The 13,240-nt window shown below is 35.8% G+C and overlaps 1 protein-coding gene across 14 annotated transcripts in view; it reads right to left on the reverse strand.

The window, feature by feature from the left end:
- PKNOX1 (PBX/knotted 1 homeobox 1) overlaps positions 1-13,240 on the reverse strand; it is a 228,685-nt gene that overhangs the window by 69,682 nt on the left and 145,763 nt on the right. The window contains exon 2 of one of the 14 annotated variants that reach the window (XM_074213905.1): positions 6,458-6,513. The exons of the other annotated variants lie outside the window; for them this stretch is intronic. The gene's annotated coding sequence lies outside the window, so the exon portion shown is untranslated. The remainder of the gene's footprint in view (positions 1-6,457; positions 6,514-13,240) is intronic. 14 annotated transcript variants of the gene reach the window in all.

Consider the following 13,240-nt stretch of genomic DNA (forward strand, 5'->3'; position numbering starts at 1 on the left):
AAAATGAAACAGCTGCAGTGTTTTTAACACTAGCATTTGTTAGTTACTCTCTTATCATAAAACTCAATGTCATAGGTAGAAATTGCAAAAATAAAAAAAATAATGAATGTAAATTTAGGTTGAATGTAAAAAAAACCATTCAAAAGTACTATAAGCTGCTTCAGTATGTACTAGGTATTCCCCTCAGTACAGGTTTTCAAACAAAGGCTGGATGAACCACTCTGGACTTCTCAAATTCAGAAGCAGCACAGTTCAATATAAGAGAACTAGATTTAGATTCAGAAACCTTGAGCTTAATTCACTAAATCATACAAAGATTTAGAACTGGGAAGACATCTATGCCAACTTCCTGAAATTCAATAGGAGGAAACCAAGGTTCTAAGAGGTTAAATAATTTGCCCAAATTTAATGATGATGAACTGTGTGTATTCCTGCATGGGAAGATGATACAGATAATATGCATATGAACCTTCTCATTTATTAGAGCAGTTGGAAGGAGCTATTATAGTTGAGAAATAGGAAAGAGCTGAATTTGAAGGTATAATATATTTTTAAAATGGAGTCAACGGGTGAAAAGGAAATGAACTGGGAAAAAGGAGGGTAGAATAGAACAAGATATTTCACATAAAAGAGGCAAGAAATAGCTTTTGCAATGGTATGGAAGGGGGGTAGGTAAGGGAAAATGAGGGAGCCTTCATTCTCAGAAAGGAAACAATATATATACTTAATAGGAATAGAAATCTAGAAGAAAAAGGAGAGATAAGGGAAGGGAGAAAGGGGATGGGAAAAGGGAGGGGGGGAGGTAGGGGATAGAGGAGAGAGTAGATCATGGGAAAGGATAGTCAGATAGTCAGTGTTAACATTTTATTTTTTACTTTTTTGCAAGGTGGAGGGATTGGGTAGCCTATCCAGGACCATGGGACTGGGTAGTTGCTGGGTTTCTGGGGTGGGATGTGGGCTTGGGGTCTCTTGGCCCCTGGGCCAGTGCTCTATCTGCTGTGCAACTTGGCTGTATGATAATACACTTTTGATGAGTAACAAAGTGAAAAGAGAGAGCAAATATAATAATTGGTAGAGAAGAGGAATGGATGGAGGGAATTACAATCAGCAACAGCAAATGTGGAAGTAACTTCTCTTATAGACTTATGATAAAGAATGCAATCTACCCCAGAAACAAACCTGATGGTATTGGAACACAGACTGAAGCACATTTTTTTTCTTTTTCTTTTACATTATTTCTCATGAGGTTTTTTTTATTTTTGTGGGGGGAGGGGAGTTATGTTTACACTTACAACAAGACTATTTTAGTAATGTATAAACAAATTTTTAAAAAAGTAAATTTTAAAAAATGACTTGCCCAAGATTAGAAGAGAAGAAAAAGACTCAGGATTTTAACTGAGGCCTTGAACTACAGAACCGGTAGTTCATGACTTTTCATTGTGCCACAGTTTTGAGTCTGTGTGACCTGGGGGGGGGGGGGCAAGTCACATAACCTCCCCAAGTCTCAATTTTCTTACCTATCAAATGGACAAGATGGCATCTAAGATCTCAGAAGCTCTGTGATATTGGAACCTCTGGGACTGCTTAGTTTGAGTGGCCTTTGAGGCCCCTCCCAGGCTGACTGGCTTGTAGAGTATATGAGATTAATGGGGTAGTAACCTAAAATAGTAGGTGGAATAAAATTTTGAAGGTCTTCAAATACCAAATGGGAGATTTTGTTTTATTTTATCCTAGAGACAAAAGCCAGTGAAATTTCCTGAAAAGACTGGAAGCATGTAGATGAATTAAGAGGCTGTTATAATAATTCAGGTAAAAGGTAATGAAAATTTGAACTAGGATGGTGGGCTATGTGATTGAAAAGATGGCAACAGAAGAAAAGGATGGCATGGAAATATAACTGATAAGACAACAACATACTGGAATAGATTGGGGAAAGTAGGAGAGGAGGAAGAGTTAAAGATGATTTCAAGATCATGAATGTGAGTGACTGGAAGGATGGAGGTATTCCCCTATTTGTCACAGAGAAATCTGCCAATCTATATTAGTAAATAGTGAGACATAAGGAAGTGAAAGTAACCAGTGTAGATGGCTTTCCAAAAACTTTTCCTGTAAAATAGAAGATAAATAAATAAATATATATATATATATTTGCATACATTTCCAAAGTTTGTCTACAAAATGTATATACAGATATACATGAGTATATGTATATATGTGTCCTTCATGTGAGTGTGTGCACGTTTCTTCTTTAAGTTAGAATGTCTATTCCAAGGATTGTCTCAAAGAAATAAATTTGGGTAATTGTGAGAAGATGAATGATAATGTAGGGCTGAAATTCTAATACAAGAAGTAATAAGTGTCAGAACCATAATATCTTCAAAGGGTACTGAGGGAGATAAATGCATGCATTAGGAAGGGAGTGGAACTTGCTATTCCTTTTGACTAGGGCACATGAGAACAGTGTGGACACAAAAGATCAGAGAGTGGGGGCATCAAATGAACTTCATGCTGATATAAATAAAGGAAGATTGAACAATGCATATTTGGCATAGAAACACATAAAACAACAGAAAGATGAGCATGAGAGGTAAATAGAATAATATAGGCATAAACAGAATAATATTGTGAAAAAACAAACTTCCTGAGTCTATAGGGGACAGAAAGGAAGAGAAATAAAGAAAAGCAAAGAACAAGAATCTAAGGAGATGCTTTATATTGATTACTTCTTAGATCTTTGGGGACTGGCTGAATTGTGGCATATGACTATAATTATTGAAGTTTAAAGAAATGATAAAAAAGAGATGATTTATGAATGTCCATCAACTGGGGAATGGCTGAACAAATTGTGGTATATGTGTGTGTTATGGAACACTATTATTCTATTAGAAACCAGGAGGGATGAGAATTCAGGGAAGCCTGGGGGGATTTGCATGAACTGATGCTGAGCGAGATGAACAGAACCAGAAGAACACTGTAGACCCTAACAGCAAGATGGGGGCAATGATCAACCTTAATAGACTTGCTCATTCCACCAGTACAACAATCAGGGACAATTCTGGGGTATCTGAGATGGAGAATACCATCTGTATTCAGAGAAAGAATTGTGGAGTTTGAACAAAGACCAAAATACTATTAATCTTCAATTTAGGGTGGGGCGGCTAGGTGGCATAGTGGATAAAGCACCGGCCTTGGAGTCAAGAGTACCTGCGTTCAAATCCGGTCTCAGACACTTAATAATTACCTAGCTGTGTGGCCTTGGGCAAGTCACTTAACCCCATTTGCCTTGCAAAAAAAAAAAACCCTTCAATTTAGGAAAAAAATATTATTTTTTTTTCCCTTAAGGATACGATTTCTCTCTCATCACATTCAACTTAGATCAATGTATACCATGGAAATAATGTAAAGACTAACAGACTGCCTTCTGTGGGGGGTTGGGGGAGGGAATCAAGAGTAGGGGAAAAATTGTAAAACTCCAAATAAATAAATAAATTAAATCAAAGAAAGAAGGAAGGAAGGAAGGAAGGAAGGAAGGAAGGAAGGAAGGAAAGAGAGAGAGAGAGAGAGAGAGAGAGAGAGAGAGAGAGAGAGAGAAAGAAAGAAAGAAAGAAAGAAAGAAAGAAAGAAAGAAAGAAAAGAGATGATTTTAGGGAATCCCAGGTAGTATAAACTGTTGCAGAATGATTTGTATAAGGACCACAACACTGTCAAAGAAAGACAATTTTGTTGAATTTTTTTTAAGAAAGACAATTTTGAAAGACTTAAGAACTGCTCAATGTAATAATCAATCATTTTGTTCACCAACCTCACAAAGACAGGACAGTCACAAAGCACAGAAGGTGACAAATTTGGTGGTATGGCTACTAAGTAAATTAGTTTTGCTCAACTATACTTATTTTTTGGTATTTTCCTTTTTTTTTTTAATGGAAAGGCAATTATGACTCCAAAAAAAAAAGGGGACCACTGCAACATTTTAAAAAACGAGAAAACAGACACAAGGAAATAAAATTAAGCAGGAGTTTTGAGAGTAATATGTAAAAACTATTTTATGTATATAGATTTTAAGCAAATGAAATGAAAGATTTACGATATCACACAGAATCCCTTTTATTCTGTTATGTGTCTGGAAATATTCTCCACTGGTGCCTAGGATGAGAATTTTTTTTCAAGTAAAAAAAAGATCAGTAGTAATTTTTGGGAGGGTAGCTTTAATTGGGCACATGGAAGAAAGTACACACACTGTACTGGTGTGGGTCAGTGATTCTATATAGATATATATTTTTGTATGTATTTATAGATAGTTAACTCATATATGATCAACAGCTACTGCTTAATAGTTAAGTGTTCAAAAGATAAAAGAATTGCAAACTATCAAAGCCATATGAAAGCTGATCAAAACCACTAGATAAGAAAAATACAAAACTTGATAACAAGCTCTTGATGTTCATCTTAGCTGTTATCACATTCCAATTCTTCAAGGAAAATTGTTTTATTTAATAGAAAATTTCCTAGACATGGAAAGGAATATGTAATCAACTATGCAGGTCATGAGAAAATTAGATGGAAGAATAAATGGAAACACCATGACCTCCACCATGACATCACATGGAGCCAGTTGACTCTTATCACTGTGTCCACAGAGGGCTGTGGATGTGATCTGAGCCTCAGCAACTAAAAAGAAATACCTATCTTTTATGTGGTTTGCCTTGGGATTTTCTTTTTCTTTGTCAACACTTTTGTGGCTCTCATAATCCTCACCCTCCAGGATCAAGAGGACAAAATGATGGGGTACCATCTAGATAAGAGGGCATGTATTGAAACTTTGCTATTGGTGCCACACTGCTTACATGCAATATATGCGATCAAATATTACAGTACAGCGTCTGGCATGTCAAAAGAAATAGCAAGTTCCACTCCTTTCCTAATGCATGCATTTATCTCCCTCAGTACCCTTTGAAGATATTAAGGTTCTGATACTTATTACTTCTTGTATTAAAATTTCAGCCCTACATTATTCATCTTCTCACAATTACCCAAATTTATTTCTTTGAGACAATCCTTGGAATAGACATTCTAACATAAAGAAGAAACGTGCACACACTACTCCTGGTCTTCAAATATACTATCATAGCCTTATTCACCTTGAACATTGTCATACTGATGATAAAGCAGTAAGGTGTCCCACTGTTGGGGAAATGGGAGATCACCAATCCTAACTATCTAATTGGCTTGATTCTCTTAATAGTACTACTCTGCTCCTTTCATTTATAAATTGGTATTCAAGTAACTGAACATTGACTTCCTCATCATGCTCTCCCTAGAATGAATCATAATTTTTGGTTTCTTCAGTTATTTCAGAGATCTAAAGTATCTTTGACTTCATTTCAATCTACATCAATGAAATTATTCTTACAGAAAACTGCTGAGTGCCAGTGGCTTGAACTTTAGTTTTCTAAACTTTATAAAGATGGTTGGCTGATCATGCTCTTCTGTCAGGACTATACCAGTCAAAATGTGATGGAACAGTGTTCTGCTTTTAGTCCCTTAGGTGATCTTTATATAACATCATCAGGACACAGAAATCATGGAAAATGCAAAATTAATTGAACAAAATCATATTAATTGGCACATTTACAGCTTTTTTTTCAGTCCCTAATGATGCTTGTTAGAAGCACAGGTGAGGTGTGGCAGGAAATTACATCAATTGGACACTATTGCACCCTGCACCCTTGGGGCAAAACTGAGAGTAAATGATAAAGAATTAACCTGGCCTAGTTTCATTTCTTTCGACATTTTATGCTTCCTTCTTGATCAAAATGTGGTCAATCTGATAATCCTGGAAATTTAACCAATCGAATCAGATCAACTTCAACAGCTAAAGGAACCAGTTTTGAAAATAACAGATGCCTTGAAAAATAGTCACTCTGGAAAAAGGCTGATTGGTTATGTATCATGAGCATCAAAGAAAGCCTTATTCAATATATTATTAATAATAACAAAGTGCTTCTACATTTTTTAAAGAAGGCAACAAATCAAGAATACAAAAATTTCCTGTTTTTCTAATGTGAATAAGGGGCAATAGCCCCCACAATAGTCACAACTACTTAAGATTAGTCTATTGAATAGTCTGAAGTAATTAAATGATATGATTTTATTAATGGAAATGACACTAAGGAAAGAATAACAGAAAGGGCACTAATCTGAAAAATAGAAAACCTGCATTCTACAATTGCTTTGCTGCTAAAATTGGCAATATGAGCAAGACATTTTCCCCTTTCCTTGCATCTATGAAATGGGAAAACAAAATGCTTTTCATTCTCAACATCACTGATGCAAGATGAAGAAAATAAAATAGAAAGTGTTTTAAGATGTTTGGAGCTTATTTATATTAGAGATGTATCACAGAGCATTATGAAAGGGTACTAGAAATCTGGGTTCAAATCCTTAGTACAACACTTACTAGATGAAATGGCCATGAGCATATCACTTAACCTCTCTGAGCTTTAGTTTCCCCATCTGTAAAATAGAGATAATAAGTGTTCACGTTTGTTGATACTTGTCAAATGCAGAATAACAAAAATTAAATTTAAAATTCTGAAAAAAGGCAAAAAATGAAGTATAAAGCCTACTTCACAGGATTGTTATAATGAAATCTATTTGTAAGTTATTATTGAGTCTTTAAATGTGAATCATTAGAGGCACTACTACTAATTATTATTAATAATCACCATCATTATCATTAGTTTCACAGATAGAGTAGGTACAAAAGGAATCTATGGAAAAAAATCATTAACCTAAGTAGTATATAAATAGGCTTACCTCAGCAACAGAGAGAGAGAGAGAGAGAATCAAAACTAAAAGTGACTTTGACTAACATCCACAAGTGAAGATCAAAGGAAAAAAAAGTCACAAGCACTAGTGAGTGGTTTGAAGTAATTAAAGGATATGGCTTTATCAATGGAAATGACACTAAGGAAAAGACAATACTATCAGCATTGCCACTGTACTGTAAGGACCACAGGGCCATCTCATTTATCCTGCAGCTGTCTTCCTATATGTGTTGCCTCCCATTAGAATGTGAACTCCTTAAGAACAGGGACTGTCTCAATTGCTCCGCAAAAGGTAAATATTTATTCATTCTGCTTTTCCATTCATTTATTAATTCAAAAAATTCTAATATTTCACCTCATACCTAGATAACTCAAACCTTAAAAACACAAGATTTATATGAATACAAAGCAAATCACTAGAAAAAATACGTTTAAAAAATAATAAACCAAAAAATGTGACACCCACTGGCAGGTTCACCATGGGCAAATCACTTATTCTAATTCTCAGTTTGCTCATCTGTAAATATTATTTGCTTTAATTAGTCAAAACCTACCTTCTGTTCTACTCTCCTGAACCCTCTTCCCCAAAGGCAAAGAAAAAGAAAACCCTTAACAAATTTGTGTTTAGTCAATTAAAATAAATTTCCATTTTGGCCATTTCCCCCAACAAAAAAAAAATAAATTTCATTCTGCAAACTGAGTCCTTCACCTCTCCATCAGGAGGTGAAGAACATGTTTCATCATTAGTCCTCTGGAACTGGTCATTAGTCAATATTACTGACAAAACTTCATCACACAGAAAACACCATCCACATCGAGAGGAAGGACCATGGAATTTAAATGAAGATCAAAGCTTATTATCTTGTGTATTATGTCATTTTTCTCTCTATTGTTTTCTTTCTTTCATCTGGATTTGATTCTTCTTTCTCAACATGATCAATACAGAAATATTGTTTAGCATGATTATAAATGTAGAGCTTATATTAGACCGCTCTCTGTCAGGGAGAAGGGGGGAGGGAAGAAAACTGTAAAACTCAAGACCTTGCAAAAAAAATTGATAAAAACTATCGTTGCATGCAGTTGGAAAAACAAATAAAATATTTCTTAAAAGTTCATCATAGGGGGTGGCTAGGTAGCGCAGTAGATAGAGCACTGGTCTTGGAAGTCAGGAGTACCTGTGTTCAAATCCGACCTCAGACACTTAATAATTAACCTAGCTGTGTGGCCTTGGGCAAGCCACTCAACCCCATTTGCCTTGCAAAAACAAGAAAAAAAAAAAGTTCATCATAGAGGTGGCTAGGTGGCGCAGTGGATAGAGCACCGGCCCTGGAGTCAGGAGTACCTGAGTTCAAATTTGACCTCAGACACTTAATAATTAACCTAGCTGTGTGGCCTTGGTAGTATATAAATAGGCTTACCTCAGCAACAGAGAGAGCCACTCAACCCCATTTGCCTTGCCAAAAAAAAAACACCCTAAAAAAAAAAGTTCATCATAATGGAATTTTATCATTATCTATCTATATAGCATAATTTGTTCATCTGTTCTTCAGTGTGCAGATACCTCCTCAGATTCCCATTCTTTGCCACTCAAAAAAGAGTTATAGTTTTGGCATAAATTCCTAAAGAGTTTGTTTTGCTCAGAACTAATCTCACCCTCTACCTTCCATCTAATTACCTACCCCCCCCATTCTCTACTTCCCTATTAAATGAAATATACTTCTGTATCCAATTCTGTGTACCTGTGCTTCTTCTTCCTTCTTTTGACCAGTCAGGATGAGAGGTTCAATGTCAGCCACTCCTCTCCCCACCCCACCGTGTGTGTGTGTGAGTGTGTGTGTGTGTGTGTGTGTGTCTGCATCCTGATTACACCTACCGCTTTTTCTTAACCTCCCTTGTTTCCCTTACACTCAGTATATTCCTCTTCCCATTTGGTAGAACCATTCTTAGGTCTTGTCTAATTGGATTCCAAACCCTAATGATGATGATTAAAGCCATTGCTTCTTCTTACTGTTCAATTCACATTTCTTTTTATATTTCTCTCCACTCTCATTCTTGAACTTCAAAGTTTATCTACAATTCTAATCTTTTCATCAGAAATGCATGGAAGTCCTTTATTTCATTAAAGATTGAGTTTTTTCCCTCTGTAGCATTACTCATTTTGCAAGGCATGTTATTTGTTGCTGTAACCTTTGCCTTCTGGAACATAGTATTTCAAGTTCTCTGCTCCAAAGTGTTGGTTGCTGCTAAAACATCAGTGCTCCAGTTAGTGCTTAGTATTTTAATTTTTTCTTTCTACCTTCTTGTAATATTTTCTTTGACCTAAAAACTCTTGATTTTAGCCCTAACATTCCTGGGATTTTTCATGGTGGGGTTAGGTTTTTGTTTTACAAATGACAAGTATCTTCTTCTATTTCCACTTCATCTTCTAGTGCTAAGGTTCTAAAGTTTACTTCTCAGATTTCTTGAAATAGAACATCTAAACCTTTATTTTTCATTTGGTTATGATTCTTTTTCTCTTCAATTTGTTTTCCAAGTCAGTTTTTGCTATGAGATATTTTCATCTATTTTTTCATCCTTTTGATTTTATATTAATATGTTAATATTTCTTGTTGTCTAATGGCTTCTACTTCATCCAACTGAATTTTCATGGAATTTGTTGCTGAGCAAGGTCTTGAAACTTTTGGATCAAGCTAGTAATTCTCTAATTCTTTCTTCCATAGCTCAAATTTCTTTTCCCATTTTTTTTGCTCGATTCATTTCCAAAAACGTCTTTAATCTTTTAAAAAGTTGTTTTATTTCTCTCAGTTCTCATCCAGTTTATGCCCAAACCTGGGTTTTTCAATGGGACTTTGTCTATCAATTCTCTTCTGCACTTGCATCTTGAGTAACTTGAGAATCTTAAGATCAAGGCATTATGGTGGCGATCTTTGTTTGGATTTGCTATTAGGACTGAATTTATCACTTTTAGAAGGGAGATCTGGGCTAATGTTGCTACTTTGTTGGAGTATTAAGTGTTGTGCTATTCCAGCATCTCAGAGATAGGCTGAGGACTTACAAGCTTTCAATGCTCCTAAAATTGTATGATCTAGGACAAAGCTTCACTGTGGTCCTTTCCCTCTCACCCAGTGTAAGCTCTACAAGTTCTTGACCTGTATTTGGGTTGGTATAAAAGTAGACATGCTAATGGACTCAGCCCCTATAGGACATCTTAAAAAGATCTTTTGGTTCAGTAACAGGAATCTCAGACTGAGGAAGAACCTAAATTCTATCTTGGTAATTCCTCTGCTGACTGGACTAGATTCTAGCTAGAAAGTGAGACCCTACTCTGCAGCTGGTGTATGAATATCACTGGTTATTGCTATTAGATTCTGAACTTGCTTCTTCCTCTATAAATAGCTTAGGGTCTCCCTGCCCAGGAATGTCATTCCCCTGAGCAGGTCCCCTTTTCTATTCAACATGAAGCTGAACTGGCAACAAAGCCTCCAATTTGCACTTGTCCTCTTTGCAGAGTATTCCGGGATGGGTCTAGGACCTTCACTTGCCCTGCTTCACAGCCTTTCTCCCTTATAGGGCTTGGAGAAAGGTATGTTCCTGGTCAGATTTCATTCCCAGTAACCTCAAATCTCCTGTCTGTCTCTATATCACACTGGGTTAGACAAAAGACTATTTTTAAAACCCCCTTCTCCTGATTTTCCTATAACAATTTGGTATATTTTCTAGATGTTTGGAAGAGTTTGTAGAAGGAAACTCATTTCAGCAAAAAGTTATTTTCCTTTTAAATCCATTTGATTAAATATGCTTTTAGGGGGCGGCTAGGGGGCGCAATGGATAGAGCACCAGCCTTGGAGTCAGGAGTACCTGAGTTCAAATCTGAACTCAGACACTTTAGAATTACCTAGCCATGTGGCCTTGGGCAAGCCACTTAACCCCATTGCCTTGAAAAATCTAAAAAAAAAAAAAAAAAAAAAAGGAGATTAAATATGCTTTTGATGTTGCCTTGTCCAAGTTAATGACTACTATTCCTCTACTCTTCCCTCCCCCTTCCTAGTCATTTTACTTCAGTTGAAGTACATTTGTCTTGTTTTGACTGTGTGCAGTTTTTTTGTTTCAAATGCATTTCTTCTTTTTTTTTGAACTCTAATTTCTAAATTGTTCTATGCTCTTCCGTATTGTGGATGAGTTCATTCCATTGACATTCAGAAAAATTATACTATATGATTCCCTAAATCCTATACTTTTTGTACTGTTTGCTTTTTATCATTTCTTTAGAAAGGAAGAATGTGCTCAGCTCAAAGTCATATCTGGTGCAATTTATTTCTGCTCCCTTGTTTCTCTTCTTCACCTCTTCCTCCCAACCACCTCCCTGCAGTCCACAATCCATCAAATGACTTTTTTATTTTAAATCTTTTTTGAAGATCCACCATTCCTTTGAGTTTATTCTCCTTAGAAGTAACCCTTCTTTCTTATTCCATGCCTTTTTCCTTTTCTCCTGTTTTCCTGCTATAGTTCTATACCCAAGTGTATGTGTTGTTCTCTCTACTACCCAGGGCAGATGAAAGTGAGGTTCAGGTGTTGCCTGTTCCCCCCCACTTTCATGTTTGAATAGATTTCTACTTCTGCACCTGAATTATGAGATAATTTCCCCCATTATTCCTTTTCTTCTTCTATCTGTACTTTCCCCTTCATTTTTCATTCTTTTAAGATCATCAAAATATGGGACAGCTAGATGGCTCAATGGATAGAGTACAGGCCCTGGAGTCAGAAGGACCTGAGTTCAAATCTGGCCTCAAACACTTAATAATTTCCTAGCTATTTGATCTTGGGCAAGTCACTCTTAACGCCATTGCCTTAAAATTAAAAAAAATTACCTAGCCGTGTGGCCTTGGGCAAGCCACTTAACCCCATTGCCTTGAAAAAAATCTAAAAAAAAAAGAAATTAAAAAAAGATCATCAAAATATAACAAAATCACTCCCAAGACCACTGTATCTCTAAACTCCCCTCTATGGGTCCTGATAATAGGGTATGAGGGAACAAATGTATTTATCTTCCCATATTAAAATGTAAACAATGCCCTATTAATCATTTGCTCATGTTTACTTTATGTTTTTCTTAACTCTGGTGTTTGAATTTCAAAGTTTCTATAAAATGTGTTTTTTTCATCTGAAAAACTTAAAAATTCTCTAATTAAAGGTTCTCTTTTTTCCTTCTAGGATTTTACTCAGTCTTTCTGTGTAGATTATTTTTGGTTGTTAGTCTCTATTCTGGGAGTTTTTGTTTATGTTTTTTCTTTCAGGAGGTTGATTCTTTCTATTTTCACTTTACCCACTAGTTCTAAGAATTAGGATATTCAAAAAATGATTTCCTAAATGTTCAAAACCTTACAGAAAATTATGGGTGGCAATTATTATTGTATATAATTGGAAAACAAATAAAATATTAATTTAGAAGAATAAAAAATAAAAATGATTTCCTGAAATAAGATGTCTAAGATTTTCTTCCCCCTACCCCTCCCCAGCATCCTTACTTTTGGTGACACAAATGATCCCTATTAGAGATGTTTTTTATTTTTATTTTTTTGGATTTGGACCATCTTAATTTTGAAGAAGTTTATTTCTGTGTCTCTTGTTCCAAGATGTGGATTTTCTTTCCAATTTTTCCCATGAATCATTTCTTTTTTCCATTTCTCCCATAATTTTGGTTTTAAAAATAATTTTAAAACTTAAAAAAGTCACGAAAATACTCTTTTCCAGTAATTCTAGTTAAACTTGTGCCCAAGTTGTTTTTCTTTATGGCTTCTCTTGTAGATGTTTGGAGTAATTCTACTCTTCTGAGTCTTGCACATTCCTGTCATGGTCATAGTTTTTAATGTTGGGATTCTTTGTTCAGTCTATAATGAAAAAGTCTATACTCCAACTTCGTCAGGGCCCCATTCTCACTTCTGATGAAAATGGCTGGGCCAAGCTTAGTCCTATTTTATATCATCTTGGGTCTAGCTGCTGTTTGGGGGGGGGGCATCAATGTCATTCAAAATTGATATTATTTTAGGATCTCAGGGAAAGCATGGGCTAGAGAGGCATAAACTTTCTGTAATCTGTGAATTCCAAACCAATCTGTTCCCAAGGCCTTTTAATTTGACCTATAAACATCTCTTAAATATTTCCTCTTCTCTCCTCTGGTACAGTCATTACCCTATGTAGGCCTTCATCTCCTTATACCTGGACTACTGAAATAACCTGCTAATTGATATCCATTGCCTCACCTCTCCCTACCCCAATCCATTTGTGGCTAAAGTAAATTTTCTAAAGCATAGGAATCCACCCAAGTCACCTTCTCCTCTTCAACACACAAACACACACATTCACCCCCCCCCCACCTTTCTGCCCCCCACAGTGGCTTCTTATAACTTTCAGAA

Source organism: Macrotis lagotis, chromosome 1 (assembly GCF_037893015.1).
Source record: "Macrotis lagotis isolate mMagLag1 chromosome 1, bilby.v1.9.chrom.fasta, whole genome shotgun sequence".
Taxonomy (NCBI): domain Eukaryota; kingdom Metazoa; phylum Chordata; class Mammalia; order Peramelemorphia; family Peramelidae; genus Macrotis; species Macrotis lagotis.